Here is a 21839-nt window from a genome sequence, read left to right on the forward strand (position 1 = left end):
CGTGCAATTCTTTTAAAATCTACCCCACATTGTGTTCCATTTTAGTTCAGGGTGTATCTGAGCATAATTACCAAAATGCCAATTTTAGGACATAATAGCAACGCTAATTGGTCCTGGCTAATCTTTATTATATAGTTGAGGAGTTCTTCTCAGAAACTCTGTATTTTGTTACAGCTCCCGAAACTGTGCATAAAATTTCCTTTATCATTCTTACATTTTATGCGTGTACCTGTAGAGCATACCCGTGCTCTAAAGGCCTTTGAATGGGAAATGTACATTTGGTGAAGGAATTTAAACTGTTTCCCTGCATACCACATTCTATGCACTTATATTAATTTTAATAAAAGAATCCTTTACGTCCGACACATTGAACTGAATCGCCAATGATAGATTCTATTTCTCTACATGCTTCATAAATGCGTCCTCTTTTTTAATATTTTGTAATACTTTGTTAAAGGCCGCAAATGTATTTCTTTTCTTCCCCCCCCAAAAAAATTTTTTTTCTAAAGATTCCACCTCCCTGAACTCTGTAGATCGCTTCATTTTTTCCAGTACTTAATGTCTAAGTTGGAGGAATGCATAAAAATCCCTATGAGGGAGAGAAAATAGTTGTAACTCCTGGAAGCTGTGAATCTGTTTCCCTTCTCCCATAAGAAACCCATATTCCCCTTAAACTTGAATCTTCGCAAGGCCGAAAACATATGTGGCCAGGATACCCTGTCAAAGGCCTTCCCCGAAACAAGTCCAATAGCCATGGCAGGTTTTTTCTTCTCCCTACAAACCTTCATTGCTGTAATCAGTTTTATGACATGAGACCTGACCACTCATCCCTTAATAAAGCTCACTTGGTTGTCCAATATAATAGCTGGGATGACCCCACTCAATCTACCCACAAGTATTTTAGCTAATATTTTCAGATCACAATTTAACAGGAAAATTGGTCTATTGGAAGCTGGCTGCAACACAGTAATATAAGCCTTGTTGAGCCTTGTTGGGAAAGTGCCTTTTTCAAAACCATCCTTGTAAAAACTTTTCAATGCCTTACTTACCTTAGGACTCAGAATCTTATAATAATTAAGATTTAATCCATCCGGGACCGGAGCCTTGTGTGATCTCCCTTCCTGAATTACTTGTAAGATCTCCTGCTCTTCAATGGGTCTATTATATACTCCAGCTGTTCTCTACTTAACTGTGGTACACAAATCAATAAAAAATAATTCTTCCTTCACCTCTCCCCCTTTCCTATCCTCTGAATAGAGGGATTCATAAAAATCCTTGAAAATGTTGCATATTTCCTCACTCTTTCCCTTGATACAACCTTGTTTGGTTTGCATTTTCTCAATATAAAAGTTTTTCCCTTCAAGATTTTAACTACTCTGGCTAATAATTTCTAGAGATGTGCAGGCAAAAAGTTTTCGTTGCGTACGCGATACGTATTCGTGGGGGGTCAATTCCGTTCAATGCGAATGTATGGCGAATTCAATAAGTTGTAGATCTGTAAATACGTTACTACTAAATTAACTACAACCCCCCACCCTCCTGACCCCCCCCCCCCCAAGACTTACCAAAACTCCCTGGTGGTCCAGCGGGGAGTCAGGAAGCCATCCCTGCACTCGTTTGTGGTTTCCTCACGGCGCCGATAGCCTGTGTCACAGGGGCTGCCGGTGCCATTGGTGCCACGTGACAGGTCATGTGGCAGGAGGTCGCTCCGGGACCCTCGTTGGACCCAATCGGAACTTTTGGCCAGCTTGGGGGGGCCTCCTGACCCCCACAAGACTTGCCAAAAGTCCAGCGGGGGTCCGGGAGCGACCTCCTTTCACGCTGTCCGTCCGATCCCAATACTCAAAATGGCGCCAATCGCCGCCATTTTGAGACTCTAAATCGCCGTCCCGCCAATACTCAAAATGGCGCCGATCGCAGACGGCGATTTTGAGTATTGGCGGGACGGCGCCATTTTGAGTATTGGCGGGACGGCGATTTAGAGTCTCAAAATGGCGGCGCCATTTTGAGTATTGGGATCGGACGGACGGCGTGAAAGGAGGTCGCTCCCGGACCCCCACTGGACTTTTGGCAAGTCTTGTGGGGGTCAGGAGGCCCCCCCAAGCTGGCCAAAAGTTCCGGTTCGGTCCAACGAGGGTCCCGGAGTGACCTCCTGCCACGTGACCTACCTGTCACGTGGTAGGAGCACAAGTTGGCGCCGGTGACCATGTGACAGGGGCTGCCGGTGCCATTGGTCACCAGGGAGTTTTGGTAAGTCTTGGGGGGGTCAGGAGGGTGGGGAGTTTAAATGTTTATTTAGGAGGCCGAATACAACGGATATCTGTTGAATACGTGGGGAGGCGCGATGCGTTTCGCCTCCCCATGTATTTTTCAGATTGCAAAAAATAAGTTGCGGATTACAAATACGTGGAAAACGGATGCACAACCCTAATAATTTCCCAGATTTGTTACCAAAGCAGAAGTTGTGCTCTGCATGTTGCAGCATTTTTTTTGCCCTCTTATGGAGAAGAGAAGTTAGGCTCTCAAGCATTGTTTTGTATTCTGATAGAGTTCTCTTACTATGCTGTCTGATTAATTTCTGTTTAAGAACCCTCATCTTCTCCTCTAATTGCAATATAATTTTGTTCAGGGATTTATTCTTCCATATAACATACAAAGTTATGTCACCCCTAAGAATTGCTTTGCTAGCTTCCCAGTATAGTGTTGGGGAATCCATATGTTGGCTATTATTAAGTTAATAATTTTCCCATTTCTTCCACAAATACTCCTGACATTCTACGTCTTCTGCAATCTCCACATGGTCCTTCTTCCCATCAGTATTAATATTAAAATCCAAAGAATGATCATTAGAGATGTGAATCGTGTGATCGATCGTCTTAACGATCGATTTCGGCTGGGAGGGGGAGGGAATTGGATCGTCGCAGTTTGGGTTTTTTAAATATCGTGTAAATCGAAAACCGGCACACTAAAACATCCCTAAAACCCACCCCGACCCTTTAAAATAAATCCCCCACCCTCCCGAACCCCCCAAAATGCCTTAAATTACCTGGGGTCCAGAGGAAGGGTCCCGGTGTGATCTTTTACTCTCGGACCTCCGTGCGTTGTAGAAATGGCGCCGGTGCTACCTTTGGCAGTCGAATCGTTTTTCCGTATGGAAAAACGATTCGCGGTAGGAGATCGCTCCCGGACCCCCGCTGGACTTTTGGCAAGTCTTGTGGGGGTCAGGAGGCCCCCCCCCCCAAGCTGGCCAAAAGTCCCTGGGGGTCAGGAGCGATCTCCTACGCTCCTGACGTCGGGGGACAAAAAAACAAAATGGCGCCGGCGCTACCTTTGACCTGTCATATGACAGGTCAAAGGTAGCGCCGGCGCCATTTCTACAATGCACGGAGGTCCGAGAGTAAAAGATCACAGCGGGACCCTTCCTCTGGACCCCAGGTAATTTAAGGCATTTTGGGGGGGTTCGGGAGGGTGGGGGATTTATTTTAAAGGGTCGGGGTGGGTTTTAGGGTTGTTTTAGTGTGCCGGTTTTCCCGCCCTCCCCCTTCCCCCGATTTACGATTTTTGACGATAAATCGGGGGAATTCCTATTAAATATCGCCTCTAACGATTTAAAATATATCGGACGATATTTTAAATCATCAAAAAACGATTCACATCCCTAATGATCATATATCATAGAGGGAACAATTTTAGCAGACCTGAGACAGCAAAATGTAGTCAATTCTAGACAGAGATTCATGGCTCAGGGAGAGGTGAGTAAAATCCTTAACAGATGGATTAAGCACCCTCCACACATCTACTAATTGCAACATTCTGCAAAAATACGCAACTCCCTTTATCTTTCCTTTGCCCAGATTTTGCCCTACTACCGATTTATCAAGTAGTGTTACGGGCGCATCCGCCACGCCGCTGACGGGCCGAGGATTTGGGCGCCCTCGGGTACATATCGTAGGTGCGAGGAGCACGGCCGTCTCTAAAGCAGGTGGTGTGAGCCCTTGGGCCACGGCGAGAGCTAGGGAGGAGCCCCAGCCACACCGTGGGAGGTGAGCCGGTGCTGGCATGGAGAGCCAGGTGGGTACTGAAGCAGGGGTTTAAGGAGCGGAGTCTGACCCTCAGCTGGACCTGCATGCCCATGACAACCAGCAACGCAATGTTGGTTGATGAACGGTCCTCCGACTGTTCCAAGCCCTTTCAGACCTGCCGTTGGGTAACGGCAAAGGGCGGCAGGCCGGACAGAGGACGAGGGCAGACAGAGTCCTTAGTACACGGAAGACATCTTTAGACGAAGGCTAGTGCAGACATCGTAGACAAGGCTGGTGCAGAGACATCAGAAGCAAGGGCTGGTGCAGAGACATGGGCACTGTCCCTCAGGGCGCCTTACTCAGCCCACCCGCGGGACTGAGTCGCGGACCACCCTGTCCCATACGCGCCCTACACAGCCCAGGAAGGCTGGTCGCGGACCACGCTGAGAACAGGAGAGCACAGGGAAGATCCAGGCGAGAAGGAACTCCGATGCCGGGACCAATGACATCCGAAGCCCCATCAGCTGGCAGGAAGGGAAGCTCCAGAGCACAGGGACGAATCCCTCCTGTTGGCCACTCCAGGACCCAACAGGCCAGAAGGCTCAGGAGCCAGACGAAGACATAGGGCAGAACATCCGGAACTGGATCAGGTACAGACATCAAGGCAATAACAGGAACAAGGCAATAACAGGAACAGACATCAAGGCAGAGACAGGACAAGGAGCCATCAAAGCAAGGCAGACCACGGAGGACCTGGATCGGGAGAGGTTACAGGCAACTGTAGAACCCAATCCGAAGGGCTGGAAACAAGGAACAAGAAGACATTGAACACGAAGCCATCAATACACAGGAGACCATGGTGGACCTGGATCAGCAGACAGGACACAGCAATGTGCAAGCTAATCCGAAGGCAAGTAGCAAGTGAAATGAGAGTCCTTTTATACTGCAGGATGTAGGCAACTCCCTGGGAGAAGTTTGCCTGGACCGCCCCTCACTGGCCCTATAATTGAGGTGGAGAGCTGCGGGCCGGCCCCTAGGGAGAAGGGTGTGGCCGAACAGGAAGTCCAAATAGAGCCAAGCAAGCCACAGGCAGGCCTCAGGAACAGCTAGGCCTCCCAGGCCCTGGAGGGTGCACAGGCGAGGCCCTGGCTTCGGAGCGGCCTCCGGAGGGAAGGTAAGATACCTCCTGTAGCGCAGCAACAGGAGGGATCGTAACAGTAGGGGATCATGCACAGAATTCCTTTAACCACTTCCATCAATTTGCCTATCAAACCTGTAAAAAAGGCATGGTTTTATTCATTCGGGGCATATAAATTGACGAATGTTATTTCTTTCCCATTTAATTTTCCCATAAAATTATAAACCTGCCTTTCTGACCTGTAATCTCATTCGTCTTTTGGAAACTAACATTTTTACTAAATAAGATAGCAACTTCCCCTTTTTCCCGTTTGCAGCAGAAAAATAACACTCACCCATTCCCTTTTGAGCTCTGCGCTTTCCACTTCTGATGTGTGTTTCTTGAATACATGCTATTGCCGCCTTATGTCTGTGCACACTCGTGCATTGCACGAGTGTTCTTTACCTGTGCAGAGCCTGAAGCATTTTTTTGTGCTTTATAGGGGAGCCCATGCCATCAATGTTCCATGATGCTATCCCTACAAGCCGATACAGTAAAAATCGCGGGAGAGTGGGCGCCGGCACGCGCACAGGCCACTCTCCTGTGCACGTGATACAGTAAATAAATGTATTTAAATTAGGCCCGGCAGTAAAAAGAGGCGCTAGGGACACTAGCACGTCCCTAGTGCCTCTTTTCGGACAGGAGCAGTGGCTGTCAGTGGGTTTGACAGCCGACGCTCAATTTTGCCGGCGTCTGTTCTGAGCCCGCTGACAGCCACGGGTTCAGAAACCGGATGCTGGCAAAATTGAGCGTCCGGTTTTCAACCCGCAAGCAGATTTCAAATTTATTTTTTTTTTACTTTTTTAAACTTTCGGGACCTCCAGCTTAATATTGCCATGATATTAAGTCGGAGGGTGCACAGAAAAGCAGTTTTTACTGCTTTTCTGTGCACTTTCCCGGTGCCTGGAGAAATTAGTGCCTACCTTTGCATAGGCGCTAATTTCTGAAAGTAAAATGTGCGACTTGGCTGCACATTTTACTTACTGAATCGCGCGGGAATACCTAATAGGGCCCTCAACATGCATTTGCATGTTGCGGGCGCGTGTTTTGGATGCATTATTACCCCTTATTGAATAAGGGGTAAAGCTAGTGCGTCGAAAATGCACGTCCAAATGCCGGCTAACAGTGCGCTCCGTCAGAGTGCACTGTACTGTATCGGCCTGCTAATCTTATCCCCCATAAGCTCGTAGCCTACTGTTCTAAGGTGGGAGGTCCCCAGCCATAACTCCCTCCTCTCCAAAATCTCCATCTCCCATTCCGTCTATAGCACCATTTCTTTAGCCCTCCAAACTTTACCCTTCTTCCTAGGCTCATTAATCACATTCCTACACCTGTTAGCATTGCTCCGTTCCATTTCCCCTCCCACCCACCCCTTTCTCCCAATTCTTAATTGTATTCGTTCTCTAAATGAGAACATGAGATTCGTGAATTATGTTTATGGGTACCCACTCCTCCTCCAATGATTATCCCCTTACTTAACTAAAGTACAATACTTTTTTTAAACTTTCTGTTGACAGGAAAGCCCATTCTAAAGTGATATCTTCGTTGTGAACTCTTAACTTTGAAAAAGATCATTAAGAATTTAATTAACATCCTACCAATGTATTAGACGTCCTAAAGTTGCCTATACCATTCCTTGCTGTTTCCTGTAGAATCAGGAGTGCATACTAGGCAATGGCAATATACAGCCTCACATCCCAGGTGACTCCCGCATGATCCTTTGGAAATATATCTCAGTGCCTACCGAGCGGCCGTCCTGTCTCTCCTAAATACAGTTTTATCTTTTTAGCAGCTGGTCTATTCTAAGATGTATCCTCAAGTTCCAGTTCAGATGATGAACTTGATCTTACCTTTGCAAAAGATCATCTCCGGTATGACCTTTATGCAGTCCACTGCCACCATATTTAAAAGCGCCGTTCCATTCTCCATACTCCCATTTGGGTTCAAACGAATGTCTTACCTCTTCTTTCATTCCCTTGCGATCTCATCCATGGACCTGCCAAGCTGAAATCCATCTTCTTTTCCATCAGAGTGCAAGTCAATACTCATTAACACAAAAGAACAGCCTAATGCCCTGATATTTAAATTCTTTCACTTTGTGGAACTTCTGCATCATCGCTTGTTTGTGGGCAAAATTTAGAATTTTTGCTAATTTAATCATGGCCTAGATTCTCCCTCCCATTTGCCACCCAGATAGTGCGCTTGCTCAATTATTATAGCACCCTGTAACTCCGGCATATTTAAGGCCTCTGGGAACCATTTCTCCAGAATACTTGCCAAGATAGATTCAGCAGTCTCCTCTGGTAAGCCGATTAACTTAACTGCTTCTCGGGTTTACTAATTCTGCTTTCATACACCACTGTCTCATCCTCAACAACTGCAATCCTCCCCTCCATGATATCCATTCTTGGATAACATCATTTAAAGCAGACATGACTGCTTTTCTTAATTCAGTTATTTCATTAGGGAGGTCTGAGCTCGAAACACTTCCCAATGTGGCAGCCATTTTCCCTCCACCCTCACCGGATTTTTCTTCACCTTTCTTTGCCCCTTCAATGTGCATGATTCTAGATGATTTTTGCATACATTTATTTATCAACATATATACTTTCACTTGGAGTGATTTTATGACAATTCCAGACTCTTTTGAGCTGAGATTGCAGCAGATACAAAGAAGTGGTACCTGGAGCTCCGAGAAGACTTGTCTTCCCAGGCTCACTACATCACGTGACCTCCTCGTAGTGTTACTAGTGAATGAGTTCATTTTGATGGGACTGTCTCCATAGAAAATTATCTTAATCTACTCTCAAAATATATCTAAAAGCACATTATTTTCTGTTACCACAAAATATTTTTGAGTCTAATACAAAAGTCTCTGTGCTGGTGGGTATGTTCTACATACAAGAGAATTCATTATATATATCAGAAAAAGAAAATTGGCCAGCAAAATCCAACTATTTTCAACATATATATACTATGTGGAAGACATGTCCAGGTCAGAGACTTTGAACTGTGTTCCAGGATATTTTATACTGATAAGTTATTAATATTCTCTATATAGCAATAAGTTTCCAACCTTTGGTGCTTCTAACTTGATTTTCTGGCTCAGTGTGTTTTTTTTCCCCATTCACTGGTCTTCCCAATGTTGCTTTTTTTTGCTTTTCCTTCTCTCTCTGGTGTCTTCTTTCCTTCTTCTCTTTCTCTCTCCTTCAGAGTGGATATTTTAATACTTTCTCTTCCTTCAGTCTATCCACTTTTTTCTTGATGCTTTCTTTTCCTCATTTGTAGTCCTCTTACTTGTCCATTATTTCCCAGGTTTCCTCTACTCTCAAATCCAAGGTCTTCTTTCTCTCACCCCCCACCTCAGCTCTTTTTCCAGTCCTCTTTCACTATCTCCCCCAACACAGGTCCTTTCTCCCTCTCTGTCCATCCAATACCTGGTCCTCTCTCCATCTAGTATTCTTCTTTCTCCTTCTCACTGCCTCCCCATCCCTCTCTCCTCATATTTCAGGTCCTCCTTTCTCCATATTCCTGAGTTATTTCTCCAGCTTCTCATTACCTGGTCTTCTTTCCCTCTCCATCACCCTGCCCCTTATCTCTTCTTCCTCTCACGCAGGTCCTTGTCCCCCTCCCTCTCTTTTTCCTGCCTCTTCCTGGTTTTCCAAGCTTATACCCGATCCTCTGTCTCTTTCCCTACCCTCCCCTCACCCTCTCCCCAGATATGGCCTAGCTTGTCCTCCCAAACCTCTCCCTGCCTCTGACTGGTAGTAACAGCAGTCCATAATATTGTGTCAGCATCTTGTGCCTTCTTCCTCAAGCATTCACATACCCTTCTCCCCTCCCCCAACATCCACCACCTTTTGTACTGCCCCCTTCCCAAGCATTCACCCCTTCTCCCCTCACCTCTTTTTAGCATTCACCCCCCTTCCTTTCCCACAAATCACTGGCCCCTGACTGGAGCGCCATGATTGCCTCCTCTGGTCTCAGCTGAGCCTCAAGTGACTCTCCAGGCAAATAGAGCACAGTAGAGAAGAGCTCTGTACTCCAGGCAGCAGGTGGGGAGGGGCTGGCTCCCTATTTCTGCCTGTATTCAATTTAAGATTGCATCCTTGGTTTCAATGTAATGTAAGGTAAAGGTTTGTTGTATTTATTTAAGAAACTGAACTGGTATAATCTATAGCATTGTCTGAGGTCAGAGTGCCATTTTTGCAGGTACCATCAACTAGGCAGGTACAGAAAACTCAGTTCTGGGGAAGGGCATTCTCTGTTTATTGCACATTTCCTTTGGAATAAACTACCAGTGGAAATTAGGCAAAAGTTAAACTATCTTACTGTTCACAAGAAGGTGCAATTGTGGTTTTCTCCTGATATGTGAATACATGGATTCAGTCTCTATTGGGTGGAGATTGTACCTGGTCAGTGGGGATATTTTGTTATGGTGGGTTAATTTTGATGCTGATTATTTTGGTTTTTATCATATTCTTGGTGCTTCTGCTCCTGTTTGTTGTATGCTGATTTTGCGGTTATATTTCTGTATCATATTGCTTTATTGCATTATGTTTTTATCATCTTGTACACTGCTCTGACCTTTTTGACTGCAAAAGCGGTATAGAAAAAAAAATCTAGCACACTCATGTCTATTCCAACACACCATGAGAAAAGACCTGAATACATTGGACAGGATTTGGCAAAAAGGTCTTCCAGAGTTCTGTGTTGAGTGTCTGAATTGCGGCTTACCAATTTTATATGGTGCACTATCTGCATGAATGTGTCCAGACTCAGAGCAGGCAGATGTTCATAGCACAGTAGAAGACATGGAGGAATATGAAAATCATCCTATCCATTCCATCTATGAAGTTTTCAATACTGCAGCCAGAACTTTGGCAACAGCTAGTGGGGGCGACACTTGCATTGTTGTGAGCTAGTGTCCTCCGAGAAGATGTGTATGATTGTTTTGCAGATGTGTTCTGTATGGTGTCAACCTATTCGATAAGGAGATGGTGACTCTGTTTAAGGAGCATCCTCAACTGACCAGGGGTGCAGAAGACCTGACTCAGAAATTCAATCGAGGATTTTCTGTGTGATAGTGCTCAACATTGCTACTGAGCCCCTAGGTTAGCGCTGCAGTTACCTTTATAGTTACTGGTACATAATTCTTAATGAGATAAACAAGCCCTCAGCTATTGTTTAAAACTATAGCTGTATCACCTGTTGTTCTAAGGGTTTCTATTGTTTGTATTGAAAATTCAATAAAAATTAAATTTAAAAAACTCTGCACCTGGATTATTATAAACAGTTGTATGGTAATAGCCAGTCAGTTTTCTTAGTGACACAAAATAACATACCCTTTCATCATTAGACTGAGGATGGTTCATGCTCTTCTGTCATTAGACTATGTTACTGCACTTACAGACATTCTCATTTCAAAAACCTCAAGTCATGTTTTGGACCATAACATCAATAATTAAATAAAATCTTCAATAATGTTTTTTCTTTTATGTTATTATTTAGTAATTTAGTTTTCTTTATGAGTGTTATTTTGGTTTTTTTCGTCGATAAGCAGGCTGAATTAGCCATGCTGTCTAGGTGACGTATTCCGCCGATGCTCATGGGGGACTCTCTCTCTTCAAGGAGTTAGTGCTTTGCTCTGCTGCACCTGCATGGCACCAGTCTCCTTTTTTCCACGCTCATGTACGGACTTTTTTCCTCTCCTCATCGTGTCTTGGAGGTTCACTTTTCCTCTTCCTTTCACACTAGCAATTCCCCAAAAAGCACTTTTCAGTGCTAGATAGCCATGTGCAAGAAGTCTGGCTTCAAATGTTGTCAATTTGGACACAATATCTGTCACTGTTAAAGGAAAATTGGTTCTTACCTGCTAATTTTCATTCCTGTAATACCACAGATCAGTCCAGACCAGTGGTTTGTGCACTCCTACCAGCAGATAGAGTCAGAGAACAAAGCTTCAAGGCACTGGTATCCCAACTGTGGCAGCTGCGGCTCATCAGTATTTATTGATACCCAAGCAAAGTATAATTGACCAAAAAACATTTAGTTCCCGAAACAAGGGCGAACAAGAAAAAACTCCCTCAAGGGTCCGAAACAAACCAGCTAACCGTTAGGCAAATCAGTCTTTCGGCAGTAGCAAACAGACGGGATCCTGGACTGATCAGTGGTATTACAGGAACAAAATTTAGCAGGTAAGAACCAATTTTCCTTTCCTGTATATACCTAGATCAGTCCAGACCAGTGGAATGTACCAAAGCCACATTACACCGGGTGGGAACCCAAAAGACCCACTCGCAAGACGCTGTCCCCAAAAAGCGCTTGGTCCGGATCCCTAACATCCAGATGATAATGTCTTGTGGAGGTATGCAGGGAAGACCAGACTGCGGTTCTACAAATCTCCTCAGGCGACAACTGACATTCCACCCAAGAAGCCGCTTGCGCTCTCGAGTGAGCTTTCAAACCAGTCGGGTCGGGGCGACCCTTCCCGATATAGACCAAGGAAATTGTTTCCTTCAGCCAGCGAGCCAAGGAAACCTTAGATGCCTTTTCACCCTTCTTCGGACCTCTAAAGAGCACAAAAAGGTGATCCGATTTTCGAAAAGAACTAGTGACCTTCAAATACCGAAGGAGAACCCGGCGGACATCTGACAGATGAAGATCTCTTCCCATAGCGGGGTCACGAGCCCAATCAGGGAATCCGGGTAACTCCACGGACTGAATAACATGAAAGTCAGACACCACTTTCGGCAAAAAGGAAGCATGTACCAGAAGCTCAAAAGGGAGATCACGAAGCGCCCTCAACACCAGATTGAGATTCCACTCCGGGCATAACTTATGAAGAGGAGACAAGAGTGAAACTTCTTCACCTTTGGGCAGCTATGCACCCTCCCCAAGGAGCTCAACGTGCTCTTCCCCAAGTAGTAAGGTTTCTGCCCACGATGTCCATAGGAGATCATCTTTGATGGAGCCACAGGTAAAATTGAGGGACAAGCACTCGACAACAGTGGGTCAAAGGGTTGCTTCAGCACCTAACAAGCCCAAGCACTACCAGTACTGTGGAGCACCTCAGGTGCGCTGAAGATCTTGCATGGACCTGGCTGGAGAATCTAGTTCGAAACAGCTGAGGCATCTCCGGGATGCACCCACCCAGTCGACTCCAAAGGCATCTCATAAAAACAACTGCGTCGCTCCTGTCTTGACCCACGATGCATTGGCGCAGACAACTAAATGAGCGCAGATTTATGAGATCTTGATGCAAGCTACCACTCACACCAAGACTCATGGTGCATCGATACAAACACGGCAACCCTCCACGGCACAACTTCCGGATCTCTTGGCACATGCGTTGTCCAAACGTGATAACAGGCAATAATCCTCCTCTTCTGATTGGGCAGAGGAGTCGCTGGAGCCTCAAAGCCCGCATCACAAGAAAGGGAGAGTGGGTCCTTCCTAGCCAACAGGTAGTAGGCACAGGGAGGTCCCGATCCTTTATATCTTATCGCAACCACCTTGGAATTCCCCTTACAAACCTGTTTCAATCAGTTCCAGATCTTCCTCCTGGGGAGAACATACTGTCTTCTTAGACTTGTCCACACGCTCACGTCCTAGGGACCACAATCACCAAGAGGAGCTTTCTCCGAGAGACAAACAGGCTGGACCAGATAAAGGTTCCCGGGACTGGAGACAACCTCCCTCAAATATACTATCTGCGGCTATATGCCCTTAGGGGAAACATTCTCCAGCTGACATCATGGAGAAACAGTGGCTTCCATCAGAACCACTTCCAAGCCGCTCCCAACAAGCCATGGATCAGATTTCGTCAATCATAAAGAATCTGTTCTCATTGCACCAAGATTCTCCCCCCCCCCCCCCCCAAATATTCCAGGTCCAAGCAGTGAAGTAATTCAGGAGCATCCCCCTTTTTCTCTGGTGAAGCCTGCATCCCAAGTGCGAGATAGGGGGATGGGTATCAGTCACCATCATCGCAGTCAGAACACCCAGATTCTCTGCCAGACCTCTCGCCCACCAGCTTGAGGGGTATCCCATCCGACCCTCCGGAAGAACCTCCAGACCACTCTTCTCCTCCAGATCTAACCTATTCACGGATTGTTGAGAAGCTGGTGAACTTGCTGAGGGTAGAGGTCCGGAAACTCCCAGACCCTAGGGAGGAGGTTTTCGGGATCCTGAAGATCCTGGAAGTTCTAGCTGAACCCTCAGGTACTGGATGCAGTACTGTCAAAAAGGTGGGAGTCCCTCATTCCAACCTGTCTCCAGGAAGCTGGATTTAAAGTGTTGATTGCAGAGGTCCTTGACATATGAGTCATCCAGCTACCACATGCATCACTTGTTAAATCAGTGATGAAACACAAAAAAAAATCAAAGCTGCATACATCTGCTCCATCAGGGAAGAAGCTCCTTGACGACTTTGCCAAGAAGGCTTTTCAAACTGCAATGTTAACATCCCAGATCCAACAGCACCAGTTTTACATGGTCCAGTATCTTTATGAATGCTTCGGAAACGGGCCAGCAACTAACACCTCAACCTTTTTACGACATTTACTGAGGGCAGTCTGAGTCCTTTGAAATCTCTTCCTGCACCTCCACCACCACCATTACTGTTCGACAAATAGCTTGGCTCTGTTCCATCTTCATTAGGGAAGACATTCATGATAGAGTTGGAGCCACTTGGCAATAGTTATCACAATATTATCAAATTTGACTTAACTGGAGGGAGCACAAAAAATAAATCTACTACGACAGCTTTTAACTTTTAAAAAGGTGAGTATGATAAAATGAGGAAAATAGTTAGGAAAAAACTGAAAGGAGCAACTACAAAGGTTAAGAGTTTAACTCATGCATGGATGTTGTTTAAAAATATCATCTCCCAGAAGAGATGTATTCCACGCATTAGAAAAGGTGGAAAGAGGGATAAATGACTACTGGCATGGTTGAAAAATAAGGTGAAAGAGGCTATATCTAAAAGAACATCTTTAAAGAAATGGAAAAGGGATCCGAATGAAGAAAAGAGGAAACAGCATAAGCACTGGCAAGTCAGATGCAAAGCACTGATAAAGAAGGCAAAGAGAATTTGAAAAGAAGCTTGCCATGGAAGCAAAAATTCATAAAAAGTTGTTTTCAGATACATTTGAGGTAAAAAGCCTGCAAGGGAGTTAGCTGGACCATTAAACCGGAGTGAAGGCAGATTGCTATACTACGGTATAGACCAAGGGGTAAAAGGAGCACTTAGGGATGACAAAGCCATAGCAGAGAGACTAAATGAATTCTTTGCTTCAGTAGTCACAGAGGAAGATATGAGAAATATACCCATGCTAGAAATGATATTCAGAGGTGATGATTCAGAGGAACTGAAACAAATTTCAGTTAATCTGGAAGATGTATTAGGGCAAATTAACAAAATAAAGAGTAGCAAATCATCTGAACCAAATGGTAAACATCCCAGAGAGCCGAAAGAACTGAGAAATGAAACTGCAGACCTGGTATTGGAAATTTGTAAGCTATTGTTATCATCATCTATGGTACATGAAGACTGGAAGGTTGCCAATATAACACCAATTTTTAAAAAAGGATCAAGGGGTGATCCAGAAAATTACAGACCAGCAAGTCTGATGTCAGTGCCAGGCAAAATGGTAGAAACTATCAAAGAAAATAATTGTTGAACATATAGATAAGCATAGTTCAATGGGACAAAGCCAACATGGATTTAGCCAAGGGAAGTCTTGCCTCACAAATTTGCTTCATTTTTTTGAAGGCGTAAACAAACGTGGATAAAGGTGAGCCAGTTAATAAAGTGTATCTGGATTTCCAGAAAGCATTTGACAAAGTACTTCATGAGAGACTTCTTAGGAAATTAGAAAGTCATGGGATAGGTGGCAGTGTCCTATTGTGGATTGCAACTGGTTAAAAGATAGAAAACAGAGTAGGGTAAAATGGTAAATTTTCCCAATGGAAAAAGTTGAATAGTGGAGTGCCCCAGGGATCTGTTCTGGGAACACTGCTTTTTAATACATTTATAAATGACCTGAAAAGGGGAACAAGTGAGGTGATCAAATTTGCCAATGTCAAAGTTATTCAAAGTTGTCAAATCACAAGAGGATTGTGAGAAATTGCAAGAGGACATTGCAAAACTGGGAGACTGGACATACACATGGCAAATGAAATTTAATGTAGACAAGTGCAAAGTGATGCACTTGGGGAAAAGTAACCCAAATTATAGCTACATAATACAAGGTTCAACATTAGGAGTCACTATTCAGGAAAAGGATCTAGGTGTCATTATTGAAAATACATTGAAATCTTCTGTTCAGTGTGCAACAGCAGCCAAGAAAGGAAATAGAATGCTAGGGATTATTAGGAAAGGAATGGAGAGTAAAACAGAGAATATCATAATGCCTCTGTATCGCTCCATGGTGCAACCTCATGTTGAGTATTGCATTCAGTTCTGGTCACCACATCTCAAGAAAGATAAAGCAAAATTAGAAAAGGTACAGAGGAGGGTGACAAAGCTGATAAAGGGGATGGAACAATTCCCCTATGAAGAAAGGCTAAAGAATTAGGATTCTTCAGCTTGGAGAAGATATAGCTGGGAGGAGATATGATAGGACTATAAAAATGAATGGAATGGAACACAAACGTTAATCAAGTGTTTACTCTTTCAAAAAATACAAAGATGAGGGGACACACAATGAAGTTACTGGGTAATACATTTAAAACTAATAAGAGAAAATATTTTTTTACTCAATGCATAATTAAGCTCTGGAATTCATTACCAGATGATGTGGTGAAAACTATTAGTATAGATGCATTTAGAAATGGTATGGACAAGTTCCTGGAGGAAAGGTCTGTTAACAATTATTAAGGGAGAGTTGCGGAAATCCACTGCTTATTATTGTGATAAGCAGCTTGGAATCAACCTACCTCTTCGGATCCTGCAAGGTACTTTTAACGTAGCTTGGCCACTGTTGGAAACAGGTTACAGAGCTTGATGGACCTTTGGTCTAACCCAGTATGGCAAGCCTTATGTTCTTAAGCCTTCCTACACACACACTTCTTGTACCCCAATCCATGCCCACACTTCACACATACAGTTCCTCAAATAAAATATCAAACACACACAGGCACGCTCAACATAAAAAACACCTCATCCAGACCCCGCCCTATCCACAAACTCACAATATATTCTTAACATATACCACTCAATCTGGTTTCCCTTCCTCATGAGGCATTCACCTAATGATTGTTTTATTATACATATTTTCTAACTGGTGTTAATTTCTCTCATTGAAAGAGGGAAAAATGCATAACTGTAGAACAACCAATCACCAAGCTAAAGCACACAAAGATCAATTACATCCTTCCTAATGACGGTGGACTCTTTCAGAATAGAGCATCAAAATGTTTTCTGCAGCTACATTACAAAAATTGTTCCAGCTTTCCTACTCGCTTTAGCCAAATGATGCTGTTTTCAACCACGCAAAGCACTACATATAAACAGGAACAGGCACCACACTCTCGACAGCCAATTTTTTAAGAAAGTTTTATTCCCGGAAGAAAATGTAATTCCCAGTCAGAAAGACTTGAACATTGGAAACACGGCCCCTAAATTGGGACAAGCACAACTCCGCGAGAACGTTTGCTGCAGGGAAACACCAAACAAAAAAAAAGCCGTTTGTAAATGAAATGTTTCGAAACGTTTAAGAAACACTACGATTACCCAAAATTCCAAAAACGGTAGACCTAGTACCTAATGCACAAAACCCCATTTCCAGCCCGCCCAGCGGCGCGTCTAAGTGAACTGACACACGTGTGCATGCGCTTCCCCTACATCACATCCGGTGGAGGCAGGGCTCTGGGTAGCTGCTGCCCCTTTCCTCCCTCCCCTTTAGCTGCCATTTTCTTGCTGGATTGGATGATAGCGGCCGCCACTGAGTAACGACGCTTCTCTGTAGTAGTGCGGGTGAGTTATTGGTGGTGAAAGACGGCGCACCGCCGCCATCTCTGCCGGGGAAGGGGGGATTAGCTGCTACTTTGCCTCTTGCTCTCCCTGTGACTAAAACGTCGGCGGCGTTATCTGAGGAGGCGGCCCCCCCCCCCCCCCCCCCCCCCGCTTATAGCAGTAAAACAGGGTTGTCGGCGAGCCTTCCCCCGCATTTCTTTGGTAAAAACCTGATGCATAGAGCCCGGGCGAGGCGGCTGGCCCTCGCGGGCGCGTTTCAGCCGCCGGCGGGTTTGCGTAGGTGCCTCCCCTGGCTTTGGCCTTAGGGCGCGGGCCGGATTTACTTCCCGGCCGCAAGGCTAGCGCGTGCGGCTCGGAAAAGAGCGCAGAGAGGCCGGCGAGGGCCTCGTCACTGCTCTTTCCACGGGAATCGGGGGTGGAGGGAGCGTGTTCATGAGAGGGTGAGGAGACGAATTCTTGCGAAACTGTAGCTAATAATCCTCTCCGTGGACGTACGGTGGTGCAGGGCTGGTATTCTGCCGTTGCCTTTTGTGTTTCTGCTGTGGAGAGACACTGGAGCGAAGGGGATACGGGAAGAGGAAGTGGGGTGCGCTTTCCTGCCTCATTTTCAGCAGGCGGCAGTTTGTTGCTGAAACAGACTTTTGCTTGGCTTCAACCCTATTGTCCTTTTTTTTGTTTTGTTATGACTTATTTTGTGTTTAGGAAAACATTTTACATTTCTGCATTCTTTAGGCAGTTTGTATTTTATCTATGTTACTGAAATATCAGGGTTCATGGTTCTATTTCTGACTTACATGTCTTTTTTTCTCCGTGGTTAGTTTATGTTGGGATATTAAAGGTAACAAAACTATCGAAAATGGTTTGATTTAATTTAAAGCAAATATGGTAAACTCGTATGGTTTATCTATTTTCCAAACTTAATTTATAGTTATATAGAAACGAAGATTAATACACTTAAGTGTAGGCAATATCTTTTTATTCTAATTTAATGCACTTTTTTTTGTTACAAATACTTTACAAAGCTATATTCCTTTCAACCCTTTTATATCAGGACTTCCCAAAACTTTCCTGAGGGCTCCTCAACCCATATGGTTTTCAGGATATCCATCGTGAATGCAAACCCACTATAGTAATTTATGCACAACGTGTGCACATTTTGCTCCCTGCATATTCATAGTGGATATCTTGAAAACCTGAATGGCAGGTTCAGAAAGTCCTGATAGTAAGCTAATAAAATAGGCACACTAAATCATTTGAAGACTTTTCTTGGAAGTTGTCTAAGATAGAAAAAAGAAACTTTTATATACTGGTTGAGGAACTGAGTAGTTTTAGGTGTAGTAATCTTTAATTTTATCAGATGCAATACAGTTTTAGGACACAGACTGTGTTTTTATGGGAGGGTTAATTTTGATTGCTTTATATTTAGAGATGTAGAATTGAATAAATCATTTAGAACATATCTGAATAAGGTGGGCATAGTTTTCTCATTGTTTTTAACATTTTAAGGTATATATATAGAAATGCAAATCATTAATCTTTTGCTGCAGTCTCAACAAACGTTTTCACTTCTAAAACATCCATATTTTCATCAGAGATAGCTGGAATCTGTTATGCCCTCCAAACTGGAGAAAAGCATTATTTTTCACATACATTTGGCATCTCATTTGGAGTACCTAAAGCTATAGTTTTTACTCATGTATGACAAGACAGCAATAACAGTAATATTAAATATTTCTTGCTTGGTAAAGAAATACAGAAAATTGTTGCAAGAAATTTTAGTAAAATTACAAATCATATGATTTTGTTACTTATTCCTTACATCATAGTTTGGCTAACAAATAGGTTTTGCCAAAATGTTGATGCAGAGTTGAAAAAAACCTGGGCACTAGATTGCTTGAGCATCTTTAAATTCAGTGTTTGATGCCTTCTGCCAGATGGAGGAGACTGATCTAGGGCAGGAAAGAAGGGTGGCCACCAAAGTTGAGCAGAGCATCTGCAGCACTGTTCATGGAGGAGGGGATAGAAGTAAGCATCCTCCAGGTTGCACAAGGAAGTGGGAGAGAAATGCTTGAGTGGAGGGATGGGGAGAGCAAAACTTTTTAATCTAAAAAGTTATGATTCCTTTCTCCCCTTTGCTCTGCCTCCTGAGAATTTAGAATTATGCCTAACTTTTTAAAATAATTTTCCACCCCCTGTTGATATGAGGAAATGCAGAAGGACCTTACAAGTCTAGGAAGACTGTACATCTGAATGGCAGATGAAATTGAATGTGAAAAGTTGCAAAGTGATGCACATCAGCACACAATGCTGGATTCTGTATGAGAAGTTACAATTTAGGAAAATGAGCTTGGGATCCTTGTGGACAAAACATTGAAAGCCTCAGCTCTGTGTGTGGTGGTGGTTAAAATAGCAAGTATGTTAGGTTTGATCCAAAATAGAATGGAAAATAAAATAGAAAATATCAAATTGCCTCTGTATTGATCCACAATATGACTACACTTTGAGTATTTTGTGCAGTTCTGTTTGCCCCATCTCAAAGGCATAGCAGAACTGGAAAAAATACAGAGAAGGGCAACAAAAGTGATAAAGGGAATGTAACAGTTCCCCTATAATGAAAGACTACACAGATTAGGGCTCTTCCTTTTGGAAAAGGGACAGCCAAGAGGAGACATGATAAAACAGAAGTCTCTGGTCCTCAGCTGCCGCAAGCAGGTCTGGTTATTTGGATATCCGCAATGAGTATGCATGAGATATATCTGCACGCAAATCTCTCCTACATATTCATTGTGGATCTCCTGAAAACCCAACCTGTTTGTGGCACTTGGACTGGATAGAAGTTTATAAAATCCTGAGTGGAATGGATAACTAAGTACAGTTGCTATCTCTGGGAGTGAGTAACAAGAAAAAGACCTAGTTCTTGGGATCCACTGGATGCTTGTGACCCAGATTGACCACTGTTGGAGACAGAATGCTGATCTCTCTGGACCTTGGTCTGACCCAGCATGATATTTCTTATGTTTTTATGGTGCAGTTTGTCCAGACTGACATTTGCTGCAAAATCTAATATATTCTATTATAGGGTGTTCTAGGGTGCTGCTAGGCTATACGAAATAACTTGATAGGATAAGAGAATTTTTTGTATTTAGTACAAAAAGAGCTGCTTACATAGTACTTTTTATGTAACTGAATTTACCATCATATATGTTAAGTTGGGAAACATGCCCTTCTGTATGTAATAGTGGCGTTAAAACTGGGAATACCTTTTTCATTCTGGAGTTTAAAACGGTACAATTGTAAGTTGAAGATAGTACACTGTAATCATTATTTGATTATTTAGTGAAAAAAAGTAGGCAAATGAGTGATGTTGACTTTTCTTGAGCATATGACAGTCTTTTAGAAATGGTAAAGCTTCTCAGTATATTTTGCTAAATTGATTTACACTGTCAAAATCACATATTAGAACTTAATTGAAAATCATAAATATAAAATCAAAACTATAAAAAAATGTTTTCTGCCATTTGATTCAATGGTGAAGGAATGCACATGTTTGCCCTGCATACTGAGACCAGTGTGCTAAACAGTGCTGAAATTCTCTAACATAATGTATGGAAAATTTTGTATGCATTTGCCATTTCAGTGCACATTTATGTGGTTATTGCAAACTTCATTGCAGCATTTGTATTAAACTAGGTAAGGAGCTGAATAATGTAAATCAGCTCATCGCCTACACTGGCAAAACCAAATAATGCACAGATGTTAATGACAAGCCATTATCACAAGAAGCTTTACCACATCTTAAGGAGATGTACTTTGAGGAGTGTGGGTTTTTTTTTTTTTTTGTGATAGGCTTGTCAATGTAAGAAATTTAATGCACAATAACCACCCATGTTGTTGCAGCTTACTACATCTCTTAAGCTTGCAAAATGATTGTATTTTCTCTAGCATTCACAGCCCTTGCTGTTCTGAAGAACAGAACATAAACATTACACCTCCAGGACAGGGTAAATTATGTTGTCACATAGGTTGTAAACAGTTTAAGCAGCAGCAGATGCACCTGTGCACTAACAGGTTGGATTTGCAATTCATGGTTTTTTGTTTTTTTTTTTCCTCAGCTCATGGGACTCAACAACTGTTTGCAAGTCTAGGATAAAAGGATATAATTTTAATTTCCTTTTCTAGTCTTCTTGTGAATGCTTTGTGTATCATTGCTGCTGTTCTTTATAAAGAGCATGAATGTGAGTCAGGAACTGAAAGAAAATCTGTTTCATAGTGATGCCATCAGACCAGCCCTACAATTATATTTGAAACATGAGGAAATTTCAACAAAATGGGCAAATTTTTATGTATTTTTTTTTTTTTTATTCTTGTAAAAGATTCAGTATGTTTCCATCTAGAGCAGCATTTTTTGGATTTTATTCCAGTTTCTTTGCCTGCATGTAAAAAGGGAAAAAACCCCCAAACTTTAAGAACATAAGATATGCCATACTGGGTCAGACCAAGGGGTCCATCGAGCCCAGCATCCTGTTTCCAAAGGCCAATCCAGGTCACAAGTACCCCAACATTAAATAAATCTCAAGCCACTATTGCTTATTAATTAATAGTTTATGGATTTTTCCTCTAGGAACTTATCCAATCCTTTTTTAAACCCAGGTACACTAAC

General features: G+C 43.3%; 1 protein-coding gene across 1 annotated transcript in view; it reads left to right on the top strand.

Moving 5' to 3' along the window:
- Positions 1–17028: 17028 nt before the first annotated feature.
- The window catches only part of LOC115090106 (serine/arginine-rich splicing factor 5-like), a 171333-nt gene continuing 166522 nt past the window's right edge, over positions 17029–21839 (top strand). The window contains 1 exon segment of the mRNA XM_029598808.1: positions 17029–17179. The gene's annotated coding sequence lies outside the window, so the exon portion shown is untranslated.

This window comes from Rhinatrema bivittatum, chromosome 4 (assembly GCF_901001135.1).
Source record: "Rhinatrema bivittatum chromosome 4, aRhiBiv1.1, whole genome shotgun sequence".
In the NCBI taxonomy this organism is placed as follows: Eukaryota; Metazoa; Chordata; class Amphibia; order Gymnophiona; family Rhinatrematidae; genus Rhinatrema; species Rhinatrema bivittatum.